This window comes from Aquarana catesbeiana, linkage group LG05, assembly GCF_042186555.1.
Source record: "Aquarana catesbeiana isolate 2022-GZ linkage group LG05, ASM4218655v1, whole genome shotgun sequence".
In the NCBI taxonomy this organism is placed as follows: domain Eukaryota; kingdom Metazoa; phylum Chordata; class Amphibia; order Anura; family Ranidae; genus Aquarana; species Aquarana catesbeiana.
This window is the reverse complement of record NC_133328.1, coordinates 85,953,400-85,973,672: the sequence shown is the minus strand read 5'-3', so window position 1 is coordinate 85,973,672 and position 20,273 is coordinate 85,953,400. Positions and strand designations below refer to the sequence as shown.

At 42.6% G+C, this 20,273-nt stretch overlaps 1 pseudogene; it reads right to left on the bottom strand.

The window, feature by feature from the left end:
* Nucleotides 1–15,744: 15,744 nt before the first annotated feature.
* On the bottom strand, nt 15,745–17,576 carry LOC141145942 (histone H2A.J-like; annotated as a pseudogene).
* Between the last annotated feature and the right edge of the window lie 2,697 nt (nt 17,577–20,273).

The following is a 20,273-nucleotide window of genomic DNA, read 5'->3' as shown; positions in this document are numbered from 1 at the left end:
TCTTGATCTTCATACATGGGCTGGGTTAGTGACTCAAAATTTAAATAAAACAGCATCCTTTGATGCAGGTAGATGTTTATGGTAGCCCCCTTGCCTTTTGCCCTCTTCGAGTCTTTAATTGGGATGGTATTGCCGAGTGAACTCACCGACCCAATCAGAAAGATTCCGGCGGTTGTGCGAGCAAGTGAGTGATATCTAACTAGATCAGGGACAGGTAAACATAAGACTGGAGGGGGGTTCGGAATGGGAGACCTACCATATAATAGTAAACCTTTGCTGCAGTTACATTTTAATACTTTAAGTCACTGATCCAGAACAAGTAAGCATGTGCATGCCTATACCCCGCTCCAACAATCCAGCTTTCCTCTGCCTCCTCACTCCCAGTCACAGAATGGGGTCCCGTCATACACTAAGTGCGGACCTCACTTAATTAACTCCTGCAGCTCTCCAGTACCATGCGGCTAAGTCCGTGAGGTCTCCATAGCATGGGTTCAGTCCCGAATACTTTTGGGCAACTGACCACTGGGGGGGAGCCGGACTGCAGACCCCCTCGCTAACCAGAGGACCTGTAACCCCTGCCTGGTACCACTGTCCACTGTCTAAATCAAGATATGTCGGCAACAAGGTTAGTATAAAAGCTTCTTCTTTATTAATTCCAAAGGCTAAAATATTCCATTGAGCAACCAATACTAACACGTTTCAGTCAAAAGATGGCCTTACTCATAAGAGCTGAAGCTATGAGTAAGGTCATCTTTTGACTGAAACGCATTAGCACTGGTTATTTGATGGAATATTTTACTCCTTGGAATTAATAAAGAAGGCGCTTTTATATTCACCTTATTGCTGACACCAACACACAGATGGAAACCATCTGAAATAAATGTGGGATATAGGCTTCTGTTCAAGGTAAGTGTTTTCTACTGGCACCAATATAACTATTTCTCCTCCCAAATCCTCACTAGGAATTATTGTCCCCCCCCCCCCCCCTCCACCCCTGATGAGCACCATTACTCTACCCCATTGGCCACTATTGTTCCTCTTGCTCAGCCCTATTGTTACCTGCTTAGCATAATCCCCCCCCCCAACTGAACACCAATGCCCCCACTGACACATCTCAAAATAATAGCAAGGCGAAGGCGGGTAACTGCACTGCAAACAAAATTCCATTTGGCTGAAAGACGTGATTTTTTAAGCACTGACATTTACAAAGGAAAGTGGTTATAAAAAATGATGACATGTCCCTTCCTGTTTCTTTTTAAAAAATAACACACAGACCCCTCCAGAGGGTTTTTACTTTTGGTAAAGAAGCCAGCATTAAAATGTAATTTACCAGCAACTTACACTGTATCTTTTTCTAAATGTCACTTTTGCTGTAGTACATCATACAGCAAGAATGGGAAAAAATGCATAGAGTCCCTCCTCCAAAATGCATACCATAGTTACATAGTTACATAGTTACATAGTAGGTGAGGTTGAAAAAAGATACAAGTCCATCAAGTCCAACCTATGTGTGTGATTATATGTCACTATTACATTGTATATCCCTGTATGTTGCGGTCATTCAGGTGCTTATCTAATAGTTTTTTGAAACTATCGATGCCCCCCTCTGAGACCACCGTCTGTGGGAATTCCACATCCTTGCCGCTCTTACAGTAAAGAACCCTCTACGCAGTTTAAGGTTAAACCTCTTTTCTTCTAATTTTAGTGAGTGACCACATGTCTTATTAAACTCCCTTCCGCAAAAAAGTTTTATCCCTATTTTGGGGTCGTCAGTACGGTATTTGTAAATCGAAATCATATCCCCTCTCAAGCACCTCTTCTGCAGAGAGAATAAGTTCAGTGCTTGCAACCTTTCCTCATAACTAATATCCTCCAGACCCTTTATTAGCGTTGCTGCCCTTCTTTGTACTCGCTCCATTCCCAGTACATTCTTCCTGAGGACTGGTGCCCAGAACTGGACAGCATACTCCAGGTGAGGCTGGACCAGAGTCTTGTAGAGTGGGAGAATTATCGTTTTATCCCCTGATCCCCTTTTTAATGCATGCCATTATTCTGTTTGCTTTGTTAGCAGCAGCTTGGCATTACATGCCATTGATGAGCCTATCATCTACTAGGACCCCCAGGTCCTTTTCCATCCTAGATTCCCCCAGCGGTTCACCCCCTAGTGAGTAGATTGCATTCATATTTTTACCACCCAAATGCATTATTTTACATTTTTCTACATTAAAACTCATTTGCCATGTAGTCACCCAACCCCATTAATTTGTTCAGATCTTCTTGCAAGGTTTCCACATCCAGCAGAGAAGTTATTGCCCTACTTAGCTTAGTGTCCTCCGCAAATACAGAGGTTGAGCTGTTTATCCCATCCTCCAGTTCGTTTATGAACAAATTAAACAGGATTGGTCCCAGCACAGAACCCTGGGGAACCCCACTACCCACCCCTGACCATTCCGAGTACTCCCCATTTATCACCACCCTCTGAACTCGCCCTTGTAGCCAGTTTTCAATCCATGAACTCACCCTATGGTCCATGCCAACGGACCTTACTTTGTACAGTAAACGTTTATGGGGAACTGTGTCAAATGCTTTTGCAAAATCCAGATACACCACGTCTACGGGCCTTCCTTTATCTAGATGGCAGCTCACCTCCACATAGAAGGTTAATAGATTGGTTTGGCAAGAACGATTCTTCATGAATCCATGCTGATTACTGCTAATGATACCATTCTCATTACTAAAATCTTGTATATAGTGCCTTATCATCCCCTCCAAAAGCTTGGAGAGTCCAGGAGCTCCAAGACCCTTTGAGATTGGTATGCATTTTAAGGACATACCCCACAAAATAATGTTTCTTCCCGGGGAAATCCACCCCCCCCCTGAACCATACCAGGCCTCAACAGGAGGGTCCTCCTGGAAAAGCACTTTGTTCCCACGTTGAACAAGTACTTATTCCCAACAATGCTGATTGGTGGTTGTGGGGGTCTTAAGGTGAGCATGCAATGATTCTGCCTACAACTTGGTAAGTCATTCTTGGGTAAAGATGTCTATAAATATACAGTAGATTACATTGTGAATACTGTAACCTAAAGTATAACTAATGGCAAATCTATTTTTTATGTTTTGGATAGAGTGGAAAGGGATTAGAACCCCTGTTAGGGTTTTATTGCTGTGTGTGCCTCCATTAGGGAGATTTAACCTCTCTATTTGTCCTGTTTACGTTTATCATCAAAAGCGAAAGTAAAAGAAAATCCCAAATTTTGGGTTGTCCCCAGAACAGGAATAGTGGGAATATCTTCCAATGGGGACACTAGTTCTAGTGACCCTGGTGAAAACCAGGGATTCCCTCACCTCAGGGTGAGTTGCTCTCACTTCCTGTTTTGGCTAGTGGACAGGAAGTGAAGGGAAATCTACCCAATAGGACACAAATGGAAAAAAAACTGACAGGGATTATGAACGTCATTTATTCTATCCAAATTTAAATGAAACGATTTGCCTTTAATTCTACTTTAAATACCGTTTTCTTAAAAACCTTTTTTCTATATACACGTTGTAAAAATATCTGTACATGTGAAAAGCAATATATGCTGTTTATGTAATGACTGTGCTACTTGATTGCTAATCCTGCGCAATTATTGCGTTTTACTGTTCCACTTTCTCAATAAAAGTTCATAACCCTGCTCTGACCATCTGAAAGGACATTACTTCGTATGAGGCTTACCCTGTAGGAGATAGTGGTACAGATAGTGACTAATGTAATATAATTTAATATGATATAGTTTTGCTAGTTTTCATGGCCAGAACTTTCTCTCAGTATTACTACAAGGTCTTCACTTCAGAAGGAAGTTTTATCTCAGTTATTTAACAGAGCATTAGATAAGAACGTCTCACAAACCTTTTGTCTACAAATTGATACCAATTATTGAGAGTCTTTTGTTCACCCTTCAGGAATATCTCTGAATATTACACTTTGAAAAGCTTAGTCCCAATTCGCTTTGCATTCATTTGTCGACATCAAAACGCAGTCGCAGTTGTTAAGTAAGGTTTAATTGCGTCCATTTTTGAACCTTGGCATTGTTCTGTCTTTGGAAATGTCACTCTAGCACAATCCATGGGCTTTGTTCATTTTATTATAATAAGCATAATACATTCATTTTGCATAATCTTTTAATATGATCCTTAATTCCTGTCAATACCTTCTGTGGGCTGATAGGTTGTCTACAATTTTCTGTAATACTTGGATCTCTATTACTGCATTCCCAGTTTTTCTCCAGAATAAAATGATTATTAAACAGTGTTTTTAAATTACCGTCAATGATAATGAGTCTTTATGGCGCATAAAACAAAAATGATTGATTGTTGTTGTAGAATTACTTGGCTTTGTTCTATTATTTTGGTTGTCTCTTCTTTCTTTACATTTGAACTTTTTACATGGTATATGTTACTGAGGAATTTTAAGACTGATGTCAGATAGGCAATTCTGCCACTAGCGAAAAATTAGCAATGAGATTGCTAAACAGGCTGCCTGCTGTCCCTATGGAATCGGTCCCTTCCCAGCTAAAGCAGCGGGATGACGCTCTGTCGTTGGCCGGAATGTTGCTGAATCTTGAAGCATAACTCCACTTTTGTTGAGAACAAAACATTCCCTCTGGGTGATCTATGTACATTACAAGGATTGTAACAAACATTGTTGCAGATTCCTACCTTTTGTTATTCTGAAGAAATCTCTGTGTGTTTGTCTGTATCCATGTGGGAAAGTGTGTCTAAGTGTGTCTAATGGGAATGGTTTCATAATTATCAATCAGCTATGCACCTACAGGGCACTAATGAGGAAAGTTCATTTTTTGTTGCGGGGGGATGCCTGAAATCTGACTTGTATCTCAGTGTAGACTTCTGGGAAAATTGGTGAGCCAATCACACAGGCAGAAAATGATGTTTCTGAGAAGCTGTAAACATTCTTTGTACAGAACACCTCCAGGTAGCCATATTGCATTGCATCTTCAGAAAATTACAGCGGCTGCAGATTGAAAAGGAAAGGTTATTTTTAAAAACATTCAATCACAATATGACTTGTGTCGCAATTGTATATGCAATATTATTTTTTTCTTTTTATGTGCTATTTTTTCCCCCCACAAAAGTGGAGTTACCCTTTAAGCCCCATACACATGGAGCGAATATCGGGCGGTGTCGGCTGGTTCAATAGAAACCGGACAACATTTGGACCGTGTGTACAGCAGCTGGTCAGACAGAAGCCGGCCGAATGTCCGGCTTCTGAAGAAGGAGCATGACCGAAAAAGATCTGCCGATCGGCATTTGATCAGCACTCTCAACCAATGGCTGAGAGCACTGACCAGTGTGTTCTGGTGAGGTGGGGGGGGCCTTCACCCTGTCAGAACACATTAGCTCAGCGGCGGAAATCACTCTACTAATATTGGATAGTTAGTACAGCAGCTCCACCTGAGCTCTTCAGTTTTTTTTCGTTCAGTCCACTGGGTTGAACAAAAAAAAAACCTTCTTGTGTGTACCAGGCTTCAGTCACTAGCAATGGGAATGATATCTCAGAGCAACCTTAGTGATACTGCCACTGGCCTTAGCAATCCTGCAATTTTTCACTAGTGGCAGAATGGACCATCTGACAGCAGCGTAAGTAAGGGATCAATCTTTTATAAAGCCTGTGCCATAAGGATTTGTCTGGGAGGCCCACTGGAATTTTACAAGGTGCCATGTCTACGTGTTTTAGTGAAACCAACAAAGTGCCAGCTGGAGCTTTATAGTTTTAGTAGCGGCAGTCCAGCCAGAGCCACTGTGTACTGCTCCGATGTGCTGGCTCATTGGCTAAAAAATTAAGACTTTTATCCCTCCAGCCTAAACCTAACATGTGTATGATGTCACTTGGCTGAAGCACCAGCATGGACCAGGATGAACCTGTAATGCCGCGTACACACGAGCAGAATTTCGGCCCGCAAAGGACCGATGAGAGTTTCTCATCGGAAAATGTGACCGTGTGTATTCTCTATCAGTCTTTTGCTGGCGGAATTCCAGCCAGCAAAATATTGAGAGCAGTCGGGAAAAGTTCCTATCCGAAAATGCGATCATCTGTGGCAATTCCGAAGCGCAAAATCCCTACGCATGCTCGGAAACAATTCGACGCATGCTCAGAAGCATTGGACTTCATTTTCTCAGCTCATTGTAGTGTTGTACGTCACCGTGTTCTTGACGGTCGTAATTTCAGCCAACTTTTTGTGACCGTGTGTATGCAAGGAAAACTTGAGCGGAATTCCGTCGGAAAAGCCTTCATATAATTTTTCGACGAGAAATCTGCTCGTGTGCATGCGGCATTAGTTATGTCAAAGGCACATCCAAGGAAACTTTTGCTGTAATTACTGAAAAATACATCAGAAGATGCAAACACATACTTATAGCGGCACTATCAGTCCCTAAAAAAAAATCTAGAAGAAAGTAGAAATGCTTTTATAGTAGAAATGCTTTTATACTTACTTCTCCAGTGGCCCATCTTTCCTACCTTTACACCATTCAAAAGCACTGCAGCCTTCATCAGACTTTTCAGCATTCAACATTACTGGGTGCGTTGCATGCTTGTCCAACCTTCTTTCGTCCGCCATGTACTGTGGCTCCATTGTCCTACCCCTACATCACCACAGGGCACTTCAATGATGTAGAGGTCAGATGATGATACTACAGTGTCACAACTAACAGTGTCGATTTAAGAACCATTTAATTAGCCGGGTAAAGCGAGAGAGAGATGAAAACTTCAAAGGCAGCCAGAGGATTTGGCAGCTTTTTGTTGGAGGTAATCAAGCAATTCCTTACACAATTTCACAGCTCTTATCATAAATAACTATTTTCATGTGTTTAGATTAAGGCTGGGTTTACACTAGTGTGATGCCAGGCATGTGAGGGGCACCGCTTTGCTGTCCCCGTCACATGCAATGTCTTTGCGATGCAAATTCAGCCATACAAACTGTATGGTAGAAATCGCATTCGCACCAAACCGATGCAGAACTTTTTTTTTTTGGTCTGCACTGGAATCATGCAATCCGATTCCTGTACCATTTCAGAGTTCGTACTGCAATCTGAAAAACAATTTGGGGGTGTCCTTAACGTTACATTGACACACGCAGCGGTTCGCAAATGTCAGTGTGAACTGCCTACAATTCAGGAAACCCACACGGGAATCGCAGGGTTTCCCACATCACACCAGTGTGAACCGAGTCTAAAGGCTAAACCCACTTTTTTCAAAAAAGAAAAAAAAACAAAATGCACATATATTTGTAGAAAAAAAATTGTTTATTTACTATTTTTATTAAATGAGCCTACAAAGTATTGCAGCCATTAACAGTGGATCATGAAGGCAATGCCAGGCTCCCACAGCCTCTTCTTACAGCCCACTGGCACACTGGTTTCATTTTGAGAGGTGGAGGAGGTGTCAGTGGACTATGGTTGTGATAATCACAGCACTTGTTCCACTGAGAACAACAAGTTCGTCTGCCACTGATTTCAAATCTGGAGGGGGGCTCTTGACACCATGTTACATGTTACACCGTAAATATGGGTATAACTTGATTTTAAAGGTGGAGTTATTCTTTAAATGTGTTTTCCTCCATCCTAAAGGATGACCTTGTGCCTGTTGCGCTCCCCTTAAAAGGCACAATGGGCTTGTCAAAAGCCTGTATAAATCATCCAGGGGAAATGAATTACAATTATCACATATTTTGACTGTATATCAATTATAGGCAGGGGCGGATTAAGAACATCATGGGCCTGGTACTGAGGATTTTGGTGGCGCTTTTTATAAAAAATAAATAAATAAATACATAAAAATGCAAACAATTTTTTTGTTATAACAAATTAAATTAAATAGAGAAAGGGAGGATGAGAGAGAGAGAAGGGCGATGAGAGAGGGTTGAGCATGCGTGGGAGTGACATCAACGCAGCCCGGCCAAGGCAAGTGACCGAAGGCACAGAACCAGGAAGGAAGACCGGATGAAGATGGAAGCACCCGGGACCCGCCGAATTGATCACAGCGCAGCTCTAGAGGGCTCAGTCTGACAGGTAAGTGTACCCATATGCTGTGCATACTAGTACATTATGGCATAACCTACCTCAGGGCCTCTAAAAAGTAGTAATGTTAGCAAAGTTTACTACCAGTTTAATATCACAGGATCCCAGGAGCCTCTCATGGGACCTATGTCCAAGTGCGTAGTTGCCAACATTTAAAAAATATTTTCAGGGACACTTTTTTTTTATCAGTGGTATATTTAGAGTAGCTGACCTCCCCTATGTTCCTCTATACACCACAGTAGTAATCACAAAATTAAATGAGTACTAACAAAAGTGTGGCCATTCTAGATCTGGTAACATTGAGGATATTCCGTATGTTTTTGTGGGTAAGAGGCATAGGGGAGGAGTGGATGGTATAAAGTATGAGTAGAGTAGTGTATGGATGGTATAAAAGTGGGGAGCATGTACAGGTGAGAGAGAGGAATGTGGGGGGTATAACGATGGGCACTATGTACAGGAGAGGAGTGCGGAGTGTATGGTAGCAGGCACTATGTACAGGAGAGGAGTGTGGGGGTATGACAGTGGGCAGTATGCACAGCAGAGGAGTGTGGAGGGTTGACAGTGGGCACTATGTACAGGAGAGGAGTGTGGAGGGTATGCCAGTGGGCAGTATGTACAGGAGAGGAGTGTGGAGGGTATGATGGGGGCAGTATGTACAGGAGAGGAGTGTGGAAGGTATTATGGGGGCAGTATGTACAGGAGAGGAGTGTGGAGAGAAAGACAGTTGGCAGTATGTACAGGAGTGGGCAGTATGTGGGCAGTATGTACAGGAGAGGAGTGTGGAGGATATGACAGTGGGCAGTATGTACAGGAGAGGAGTTTGGAGGGTATGACAGTGGGAAGCATGTACAGGAGAGGAGTGTGGAGGATATGACAGTGGGCAGTATGTACAGGAGAGGAGTTTGGAGGGTATGACAGTGGGCAGCATGTACAGGAGAGGAGTGAGGAGGATATGACAGTGGGCAGTATGTACAGGAGAGGAGTTTGGAGGGTATGACAGTGGGCAGCATGTACAGGAGAGGCATGTGGAGGGTATGACAGTGAGCAGTATGTACAGGAGAGGAGTGTGGAGGGTATGACAGTGGGCAGTATGTACAGGAGACAAGTGTGGAGGGTAAGACAGTGAGCAGTATGTATAGGAGACGAGTGTGGAGGGTAAGACAGTGGGCAGAATGTACAGGAGACGAGTTTGCAGGGCAAGACAGTGAGCAGTATGTACAGGAGAAGAGTGTGGAGGATATGACAATGGGCAGTATGTACAGGAGAGGAGTGTGGGGGGTATGACAGAGGGTAATATGTACTGGAGAGGAGTGTGGCGGGTATGACAGTGGGTACTATGTACAGGAGAGGAGTGTGGGGGGTATGACAGAGGGTAGTACGTAACAGAGAGGAGTGTGGAGGGTATGACAGTGAGCAGTATGTACAGGAGAGGAGTGTGGAGGGTATGACAGTGAGCAGTATGTACAGGAGAGGAGTGTGGAGGGTATGACAGTGGGCAGTATGTACAGGAGAGGAATGTGGAGGGTATGACAGTGAGCAGTATGTACAGGAGAGGAGTATGGAGGGTGTGACAGTGAGCAGTATGTACAGGAGAGGAATGTGGAGGGTATGACGGCGGGCACTATGTACAGGAGAGAAGTGCTTGGCAGTGGGCAGTATATACAGGAAAGGATTGTGGGGGGTATGACAGGGGGCATTATTTATAGGAGAGAAGTGTGGAGGGTAGGACAGTGGGCACTATTTATAGGAGAGAAGTGTGGAGGGTATGACAGTGGGCACTATGTATAGGAGAGGAGTGTGGCGGGTATGAAAGTGAGCAGTATGTACAGGAGAGGAGTATGGATGGTATGACAGTGAGCAGTATGTACAGGAGAGGAGTGTGAAGGGTATGACAGTGGACAGTATGTACAGGAGAGGAGTGTGGAGGGTATGACAGTGAGCAGTATGTACAGGAGACGAGTGTGGAGGGTATGAAAGTGAGCGGTATGTACAGGAGAAGAGTGTGGGGGTATGACAGAGGGCAGTATGTACAGGAGAGGAGTGTGGGAGGTATGACAGTGGGCACTATATACAGGGGAGGAGGATGAAGGAATCTGGGAAGGAAAAATTTAAAGGTTTGTGGAAGGATGTTTAGGGACTGCGTAGTGGTTAAGCGGGCTATGCATGGATTGAAATTAGGCCAATTAAGCAGAGACCAGCCACAGTCGATCTATGTATGGGCTAGCTGGTTGTACACAAGTCAATCTATTAATTGACTTGAGTACAACCAGCCTGTTAGGTTTTTCCCAAAACAATTAGTGCTGCCAGCTATAGTTAGCAACACTGATCATTATATTCTGTGGGTAGGGAAGGCTCCCCACTGGCAGAACATAATAGGTGTTTGGGGACAGGCTGGGGAGAGAGGTCTGTCAGCAGGGGGGTGTGAGGTGGTCATGGAGGGATATCAATCAGCGGGTGGGGAAGTAACTGGGAGTGATATCTTTTGGAGTAAGGTCTGTCATCTGCAGGTTGGGAAATGGTCACCTGTGATATAAGTTGAAGGGAGGTGGCTAACATGGGAAGTGGCTGGGGAGTGACCTGGTTGGTGGGGAGTGTGAAATGGATGGTTTCAAAGTTTCTTTCACATTTGCGGTAATGCTTACTGCCCTCTGAAAAGTGATCTGTGGTGGATTGCTTTTCAACAAGTGGTATAGCAACAGCTGACAGGCGATCATGAGGTGCTACTGCCGCCTCCTTGTTTTTTTTTTTACATTGCTGAATGGTATTTTTACATTGTTGGACTATGCTGCTACTGCAAGTGAGTTTGGCTTGCAGTAGCAGAGTGGCCCCATTGAAATCAATAGGCAAGTTTGACAGGCAGTGCGTAGCCCATATGTTAATCCGGCCCTGATTATAGGCTCCTCTCAGCCTCCTCTGTTTTAATGCCTTCTGTTTTTTGTTTGACTGTATAATTTGCTGCATTACAATTACTGTAAAGTCGATGAAATGTTCATTTCTTTATATTTTCCCCTGAAATCATACACAAAATATATCAATATGGTATAAATGTGTAATTGTCAATATGCTACACCCACTCAAAAAAACTGAACATTAGGCTTGGGACTGTGTGATCTTCCCATCACTCTGCCCATATTTTATATATATTTAACCAACGTGTGTTGTTGGAATTTACAAACAACAGTCAACCAATCACATAATTCCCTGAGCAAAGGAAGCTTCCAATCTAATGTAGCACCCTCCTAGGTAGGTGCTAGAGAGTGCATAGTTTTTTGGGTTTCCCTGCTTTACAGGGGGACTGTCAGGCAAATGTAGGTGCTCTCTGCCTAACAGAGAGCAGTGATCCATTGATAGGGTCTGCTCAGTGTGCTCAGATGCTGCTCATGTTGTATGCCTGTTTAACACTGGTCCAATAGGAAGGGGCATATTGGACAGTGGGAGGAAACCTGACAAAGGGGAGTGTAGATACAGCCCTGGCCATTGGCAGAGGAAGGTACCTCAAAGCATGCTGGGTGACTGTAATTATACCAAGAGAGCACAAGTGCACGGAGTCTTTGGATGGAGAGTGGGGTCTCAGAGGAAGGGGGCCCCTCCTCTGTGCAGGCTGTTACGCTAACATCATCCAAGCAAACAACATACATACTGGAGGTACTTTTGGCTGGAGGCTAGTTAAAGTGGAATTTCAACCAAAAGGGAAAGTTCCACTCTTCCTCCTCTTCTCCCCACCCCCCCTTTCTTTACATTTGGCAAAAAAATATAATATATTTATTGGGTGGATCAGGTACCTTATTTTGATAGGTACCTGCTCTCCCTCTTCCGATCAGATCACCGCAGCGATCTGAGCAGAAGTTCAGACCCCCTCCTTCCTCCACAGCTTTCTGGGACACATCAAAGGTCCCAGAAGACTGCAGGACCAATAACAAAGTGCAGTGCAGCTCGTGCATTCATAATTGGAAGCCGGTTTCCCTTAGAGCATGGTGCCTGCACCCATAGCCAACTGAAGAATCGGGTGAGGACATCGCAGGATCCAGGAGCCGGTAAATGTATTAAAAGTCAGCAGCTACAGTATTCGTAGCTGCTGACTATTTCATTTTTGGGGGGGAGACTGGAGCTCCTTTAAGATCAAAGTGTTATTTTGAGTAGAAACTGGGGCATCTGGAAGGAACATGAACACACAATCTCCATGCATATAGTGTCCCTGCATTGAAAATCAAGACTGCAAGACTAGTGTTAAAGTGGTATTAAATCCAAAAGCACAATCAAGCATCTGACAAATGTTGACTTGGAGGGGAACCCTACGGCTTGTTTGCTCCATCTTTCACTGTGACCGATTAAGAAATACAAGGCCTCCCTTACAATCCAACTACTGAACGCAGCTAAGGCGTCCACCCCCCTCTGTTGGAGATCAGAGACCCCGCCATCCAAAGCCCTGTGGTTCTCTAAAGTAAATGAACTGAGAGATATGGAAGATCTCACCGCCACTTTACACAACCGGGAGGAGACCTTTCGTGAGACCTGGAGACCCTGGCACCACTTTCTGTATACTGACACATATCTTCAGAGTTTTCGTAATCTGGTTGACCTCTTGGATTTAGCTCTACTCACTTGGGCGAGAGGTACCAATTGCCTACTATCTGTTTATTTTCTCTCTCCCCCTTTCCTTTACCTAGTTTTCTTCCCACACTAGGGACACCTGCTATCTTTTTCTCCCCCCTCCCGTTTATTTAATCTCTCCCCCCTTGCCCTTCCTTATTTGAATATTAGGTTTAGTTGTGGGTATTACTTTTTTGAATATAGCTTATATCCGCATCCACCTTTATTTTTATTTTAACTTTATGTTATATCCTAATCCAACTGGCCATCGGAACGCTCTGCATCCCGTTACTGTTTGAATCTTATTTTCTAGCACAGCTTGACATTTATGTTTTATGCTAGGGTCCCCCTTATAGTACCTTGTGGATTTCCCCAGCTCTACCTGCTGTTCACGATTCTTAAAAACTTTATATCGTATGTGCCCATCTGATTAGGGTGTTGCTGGGACGGTTTATTTGTACATTTCCTGATGTGACCCTTTTGTTCCTGTTACATGATCGTATTATATGTTTTATGTCATTATTTACTTGGGTTGTAAACCGTATCCTTTTTGAAAAATAAAGGAATTAAAAAATAAAAAATCCAAAAGCACATATTGCATAGTTACATAGTTAGGTTGATCTAGTTCAACCTATAAAAGGGAAAAAGAAAAAAAAATCATACAATTCCATATACACAATCCTATATGAACAGTTGATCCAGAGGAAGGCAAACAAACCCAGCAAAGCATGATCCAATTTGCTCTAGCAGGTAAAAAAATTCCTTCCTGATCCCCTGAGAGGCAATCAGATATTCCCTGAATCAACTTCACCTATAATACAGAATACAGAATACTTTATTAAATGTTAATATCCAGTTATATTATGTACATTTAGGAAAGAATCCAGGCCTTTTTTAAAGCGATCTACTGAGCTGGCCAGAACCAGCTTATGAGGGAGTCTATTCCACATTTTCACAGCTCTTATTGTGAAGAAACTTTTCCATTTTTGGAGATGATATCTCTTTTCCTCCAGACATAAAGAGTTCCCCCTTGTCCTCTGTGATGACCTTAAAGTAAATAACTCAACACCAAGTTCACTATTTGGACCCCTTATGTATTTGTACATGTTGATCATATCCCCCCCTTAATCTCCTCTTCTCAGGAGAGAATACATTCAGTTCCTCTAATCTTTACTCATAGCTGAGCTCCTCCATGCCTCTTATCAGTTTGATTGTCCTTCTCTGTACTTTCTCCAGTTCCCCGATATCCTATTTGAGAACCGGTGCCTGAAACTGAACTGCATATTCCAGATGAGGTCTTACTAATGATGTGTACAGGGGCAACATGATATCTCTCTCTCTGGAGTCCATACCTCTCTTAATACAAGAAAGGACTTTGCTCGCTTTGGAAATCAGTTTGGCATTGCGTGTTAATATTAAGCTTATGGTCTACCAAAACCCCCAGATCCTTCTTCACTATTGACTCTCCCAGTTATTCTCCCCCTAGTATGTATGATGCATGCATATTCTTAGCCCCCAAGTGTATAACTTTACATTTATCAACATTAAACCTCATTTGCCACAAAGTTGCCCAATTAAACAGTTTATTGAGGTCGGCTTGTAAGTTGGAGACATCCTGTAAGGATGTTATTCCACTGCATAGCTTGGTGTCATCTGCAAACATTGAAATGGTACTTTTAATCCCAGACCCTATATCATTTATATATGTATTAAAAAGTAAGGGTCCCAACACTGAACCTTGGGGTACAGCACCCATAACCTTAGACCATTCAGAGTAAGAATCATTAACCACTACTCTCTGAATTTGTTTTTTTATCTAGTTTTCTATCCATTTACAAACTGATTTTTCCAAGCCTGTAGACTTTACCTTACACATTAGCCATGTGTGGGGAACTGTGTCAAAAGTTTTTGCAAAACCCAAGTATACCACGTCCACATCCACCCCTCTGTCCAAGTTTTACTTACCTCCTCATAAAAAGAAATCAGGTTTTTGACAACTCCTGTCTTTCATGAATCCATGCTGCCTGTTGCTTAAAATACTTTTTACCAGCAATAACTCATCTATGTGGTCTTTTAATAAACTCTCCAGTATCTTCCTGAATATAGTATTTAATCTATTTAATAAATTTGCCTTCTCTTTGTCCCCAGTCACCCACTCCTGATTATTTTGTAAAGGGCCTACATGCTCAGACCTGACCTTTTTACTATTAATATATTTGAAGAATTTTTGGGATTTGTCCTACTATCTTTTGCATCTGTTAAATTGCAGCTAAACAATTCTTAGATGTAGCGACTGCATTTGTTTTCTTTTTTTATGCTTATTTCCTTTATTTTCACCTGATGATCCTGCCAGAAAGTCTGTGTTCCAATCCACAGACCTTTTTAGGTCATGCCCCTTAGACAGAACCTGGCCTTTTTTGTTTTATTGGACCGGTACTGCACACACGGGACAAATGTCAGCAGGTTTCTATTGAATAAGTTGATGCCGCCCGATATTCAGCCTGTGGGTACGGCCCTTAACGCAAGGTAGCGTTTTACTGGCAGGATCACCATGTGAAATCAATGGGAAAAAAAGCCTGAAAAAGAAACTGAATGCAGCCACCACATCTAAGGATTGTAAGCTGTAACATATTACATTTTTGGTTTCAGGTTCAATAATGCTTTAACCATTAATTCACTTTGCTCTCCATAATAACCTTTGTTAAAGTGTATCTAAACCCCAAACCAAAAATGTAATATATTGCAGCTTACTGGTCCTTGGTGTCGTGGCTGCATTTGTTCTTTTGTCCTTTTTTTCCCCCAAGCATCTTTTGCTTTATTTTCGCCCAATGAGTCTGCAAATTACACACTTTATGTCCCTGGGTGACTACATTACCCCTCCATTGAATCTATGGAGGAAGCCATGGTTGTCATCCTGAGTTGCTCTGCTGATTTGGACTATACACATCTCTGTATCTTTTCATCTCTATCAAATGGGGGGAAGGGTAACTGGTAATGTACAGAATCTAGCTAGGAAGGAAGATATTCTTCAGTGCAGACAATGACATGACATTTCAACAAAAAAAAAATCAACACCTATTTTGTGTATTTGGTAACCACCACATCTAAGGACTGTAAGCTGAAATATATTACATTTTTGTTTTTGGGTTTAGTTGCCTATTAAGAAGATGCTCATGGTTTACCAAATACTGTCAATACAATCCTATTCATTATGGGACATTTCTAAGTATGCCTATTAATTGTGTAGGTGGCTGATATTCAGGCAACCAGATTTATTATTATACTATTTGACATCCTCTTATTGTCTACCTACAGTTTTTAAGGCAAGCTGCTGCCAGCACTTATAACTGTAACCTTTTGGATCAAGCGCCCATGTGTTAGCAAACATCAAGCATGCCTTCAAAGGTCAGGCAGATGATGCCCGCTGTCTCTCTCCTATCAGTTCATTATACATATGCTGGAAGCAAAAATATATTTCCTTTGATGTGACTTGTGAGACCCTGCTGGTTTAATCCAAGCAGATCATTTGGCAACTATCAGTGAATACCTCTCTCTGCTTTAACCACTTCAGTTCATTGCCTGCCTGGTTCACACATACATACATAAAATGATAATATTCAACAAAATAAAGAATACCCATGTATTGTCAAATCTGTACCAAACTGTACCTCCTTTATCCAATCCCAAGTCAAGTTTGCAGCCCAAACTTTTAATACTAAAGTAATGTTATGGTACCTAGGGGCAGCATTTCTAATCTCCACTCCTTATAGCCAAATTGAACCCTCCTAATTTATTACTGTAATGTAATCAGGTTACATTAACAGTAATACACATGCCACTTATTTACATTTTATGAGTTTAAAAGCACTGTGCTGCCATCACATAAAAAAGTCACACTGGAGCTCTCACATACAAACTCTCATGCAGTCCGACATGTCCCACTGAACACTGCTCTAATCCACATCCACTCTTGTTTGCTAATCAGAGATGTGGATTAGAGCAGTGTATATTGGGGTTTTTATTAGACTGTTAATTATTCTGGTTTACTTGACCTTGCCGGGCAAGCAGCACAGCCTGGATGTTGGGCAGGAATCCTTCCTGGGCGTTGGTGATGCTGCCCAGCAGCTTGTTGAGCTCCTCATCATTGCAGACAGCCAGTTGTAGGTGTTGAGGGATAATGCAGGTTCTGTTATCGTGGGGGGCTTGCTCGAGGATCTCAGCTGGCAGATACTCCAGGATGGTGGCCAGATAGATAGGAGTTCTGGCACCAACTCACTCTGCATAGTTGCAGAGATGGTGAACATGGCTGACTAGGAACTGTAGACCAGCCTGGAATGATCAGGTCTTGGCCTTAGCCGGAGCCATGCCTCCTTGTTTACCGTGTTCAGAGATGATCAGATTACTAAGTTTCCACTCTAATGGCATATAAGAGGTGGGCTGCTGATAGTGTATGAGACCACATTCTGACTCTTCTACTTCTGGAAGCACAGGGTTTTTTAACCCTTGCTGCTGCATCTAACAGATAAAAAAGCAGAAAGATGCATATGTATTACTGTATATGCAACCTGACCGTGTTGCAGTATTATATTAACATGTTTGATATCATGGCTAACTGTGAACAGTTAGCCATGAGCAGCAAATCCTCTTTTATGAATATGTTGAGAAGTTTCTTACCTGAAGATACTATCAGTCACAGTACTTCCTGTTGTAGGATGACAACTCTAAACAAATGCCTTGCAATTACTGTAGCAACAGCCATCTGCACAAGTTCCTTCAGTTGGCCATTGGGTTGCCTATGAGATCTATCAGGTAGGTCACTGATCTGAGGTGGGTATGTATTTTAGAGCGCACAGATTTTACTTGCTGCATACTTGTTCCAACTCCATAACTCAGTAACTCACCTTCATATCCAAAGGACTTTTGACACATTCTGTCTTGACATATAGGACAACAGGTGTAACCACAGTATGTGGTGAAGGGGGACAAAAGCATACAATACAATAGGAAATACACTATATTGTCAAAAGTATTGGGACACCTGGCTTTACACGCACATGGACTTTAATGGAATCCCAGTCTTCGTCCGTAGGGTTCATTATTGAGTTGGCCCACCCTTTGCAGCTATAACAGCTTTAGGAGTCTGTCTATGGGAATGTTTGACCATTCTTCCAGAAGTGCATTTGTGAGGTCAGGCACGGACGAGAAAGCCTGGCTTGCAGTCTCCACTCTAATTCATCCCTAAGGTGATCGGGTTGAGGTCAGAACTCTGTGCAGGTCAGTCAAGTTCCTCCACCCCAAACATGCTCATTCAAGTCTTTATGGACCTTGCTTTGTGCACTGGTCCAAATCATTTGGTGGAGGGAGATTATGGTGTAGGGTTGTTTTTCAGGGGTTGGGCTTGGCCCCTTAGTTCCAGTGAAGGAAACTTTTAGGCTGGGTTTACACTTAAAACAGATTACGGCTGACAGCAGGGGTCCGGTGCGTCCCTGTTCTCTGTTTCAGGGATGAATCAGGCCTGAATTTTTGCCTGAATTCAGCCCTAAAACGAAGGCAAAGACACTGCCCCTGTACAATTCGCTCCACAGCAGCCCTGGAGATGTGTGAACCAGTTCCATTGAGAGCCGGCCACAGTCTCCTGTCATGCAAATTGGATGCGGGGAAATCCGCATCCATCTCGTATAAGTGTGAACTCCAACATTTTGGACAATTTCACGCTTCCAACTTTATGGGAACATTTTGGGGATAGCCCCTTCCTGTTCCAACATGACTGCGCACCAGTGCACAAACAAGGACCATAAAGACATGGATGAGCAAGTTTGGGGTGGAGGAACTTTACTGGCCTGCAACGAGTCCTGGCCTCAGCCAGATAGAACACCTTTGTGATGAATTAGAGCGGAGACTGCAAACCAGGCCTTCTCGTCCAACATCAGTCCCTGACCTTACAAATGTGCTTCTGGAAGAACAGTCAAACATTCCCATAGACACACTCCTAAACCTTGTGGACAACCTTCCCAGAAGAGTTGAAGCTGTTATAGCTGCAAAGGGTAGGCTAACTCAATATTGAACCCTACGGACTAAGACTGGGATGGCATTAAAGTTCATGTGCTTGTAAATGCAAGTATTCCAATACTTTTGTCAATATAGTGTATGCTGGATGGGAAGATTCTTCAGGTGGCTTTTCTCAGCAACAGAGCTAAGAGTCGGTGAAGAAGCACCAGGACAGGTAAGTATGGAATGCCTTCTTTTGAATGTAATATTTTATTTCATTTTTTCAGAGATAAGTAAGACTGGCATAAGGAAATAAATCTAAGGAAAGTTACCTGGAAATTCTTTTCAGGTAAATACTGCTGAATTTAGCTAAATACTGTGACCATAAATACATAGCCGTATCAAAAACATGTGTATTTTTTTTTTTTTATACAGAACTAAGTATGCAAAGCAGGAGAGAAGTAAAACAAACCAAGGGGATCGGAGGCTTGATTCGTGTAATGTAGGCATAGTAAGGGGTCAAGGTCTTAAATCACCTAACAGCATGAACAAGCTGGTGGTTTTGATTCAAAAACAAGGTGAAATAGTTGCTCCCGCTGCATATCTTCTATAGGAGATGGAGAAAAGGCCGGACGGATGCTGTCAATAAAGAGAAAGAGGAAAGCAGTCAGCATCCTGAGTACAAAGCTCAATACTGTTCATTGAAGCTGTCCAGCTGTGAAGTGTCCACTGCTTAAGGCTTCTGTAGCTAAGAATTGATTTGAAGGTGTTTTTTTTTTCTTTTTCCTTTTTCTTTTTTTTACATGAAGGTGAACAAAGCAACTAAGAAAGCAGCTCTGGTTGTTTGTAATTCCCACATAACCGCACACTTCAGTATTCCTTTATAGGGCTTGTACTGAGTACAGAAAAGTAGGATGACGTGTTTTTTTTTTTTCTTTCTTTCTTGGGGGGAAAATGTGTTTGATATGAAGTAGGTCCAATATAGTATTAAAGCTAAAGGATGAGTGTAACGTTCAGTCAATGCATTTTAGAAGGTCAGCAGTGAAAGTCGTGTATTTATCAGGAGTGGTTTTTTAAAGTTACCCTAATGGTCTGTTCAGCAGGGGATCCGTGCTGAATAAGAGCAGAACTAGACGCATGTCACTTCTGTGACATCTGTGTCTGTTCAGTGTTAAGCTCCATTTTTAAACTAGAGATTTCTGGACCCATATTTGATATATGAGTGGCGGATGTAAACTGACTTGTGTCACATTTGGGTCCAGGAAAGCTTAAAAGTGCAGAGACCTTGCCCATTTTTCTTCTGGACCTGGACAAGCTCATACATAAGTGGACATACATCTTACTGCCCATAGACTTTCATTATTTATTTTATTTTATTTTATTTCGGATACTTATATAGCCCTGTCAATTTTACATCTAAGCTTCCTAACTCACATACATATACATAGTAGGTCCACTTTAGACAGAATCCAATTAAACTACCAGCATGCCTTTGGAGTGTGGGAGGAAACCAGAGTACCCGGAGGAAACCCACACAGGCACAGGGAGAACATGCAAACTCCAGGCGGGTAGTGTCGTGGTTGGGATTTGCACCAGCGACCCATTTTGCTGCCAGG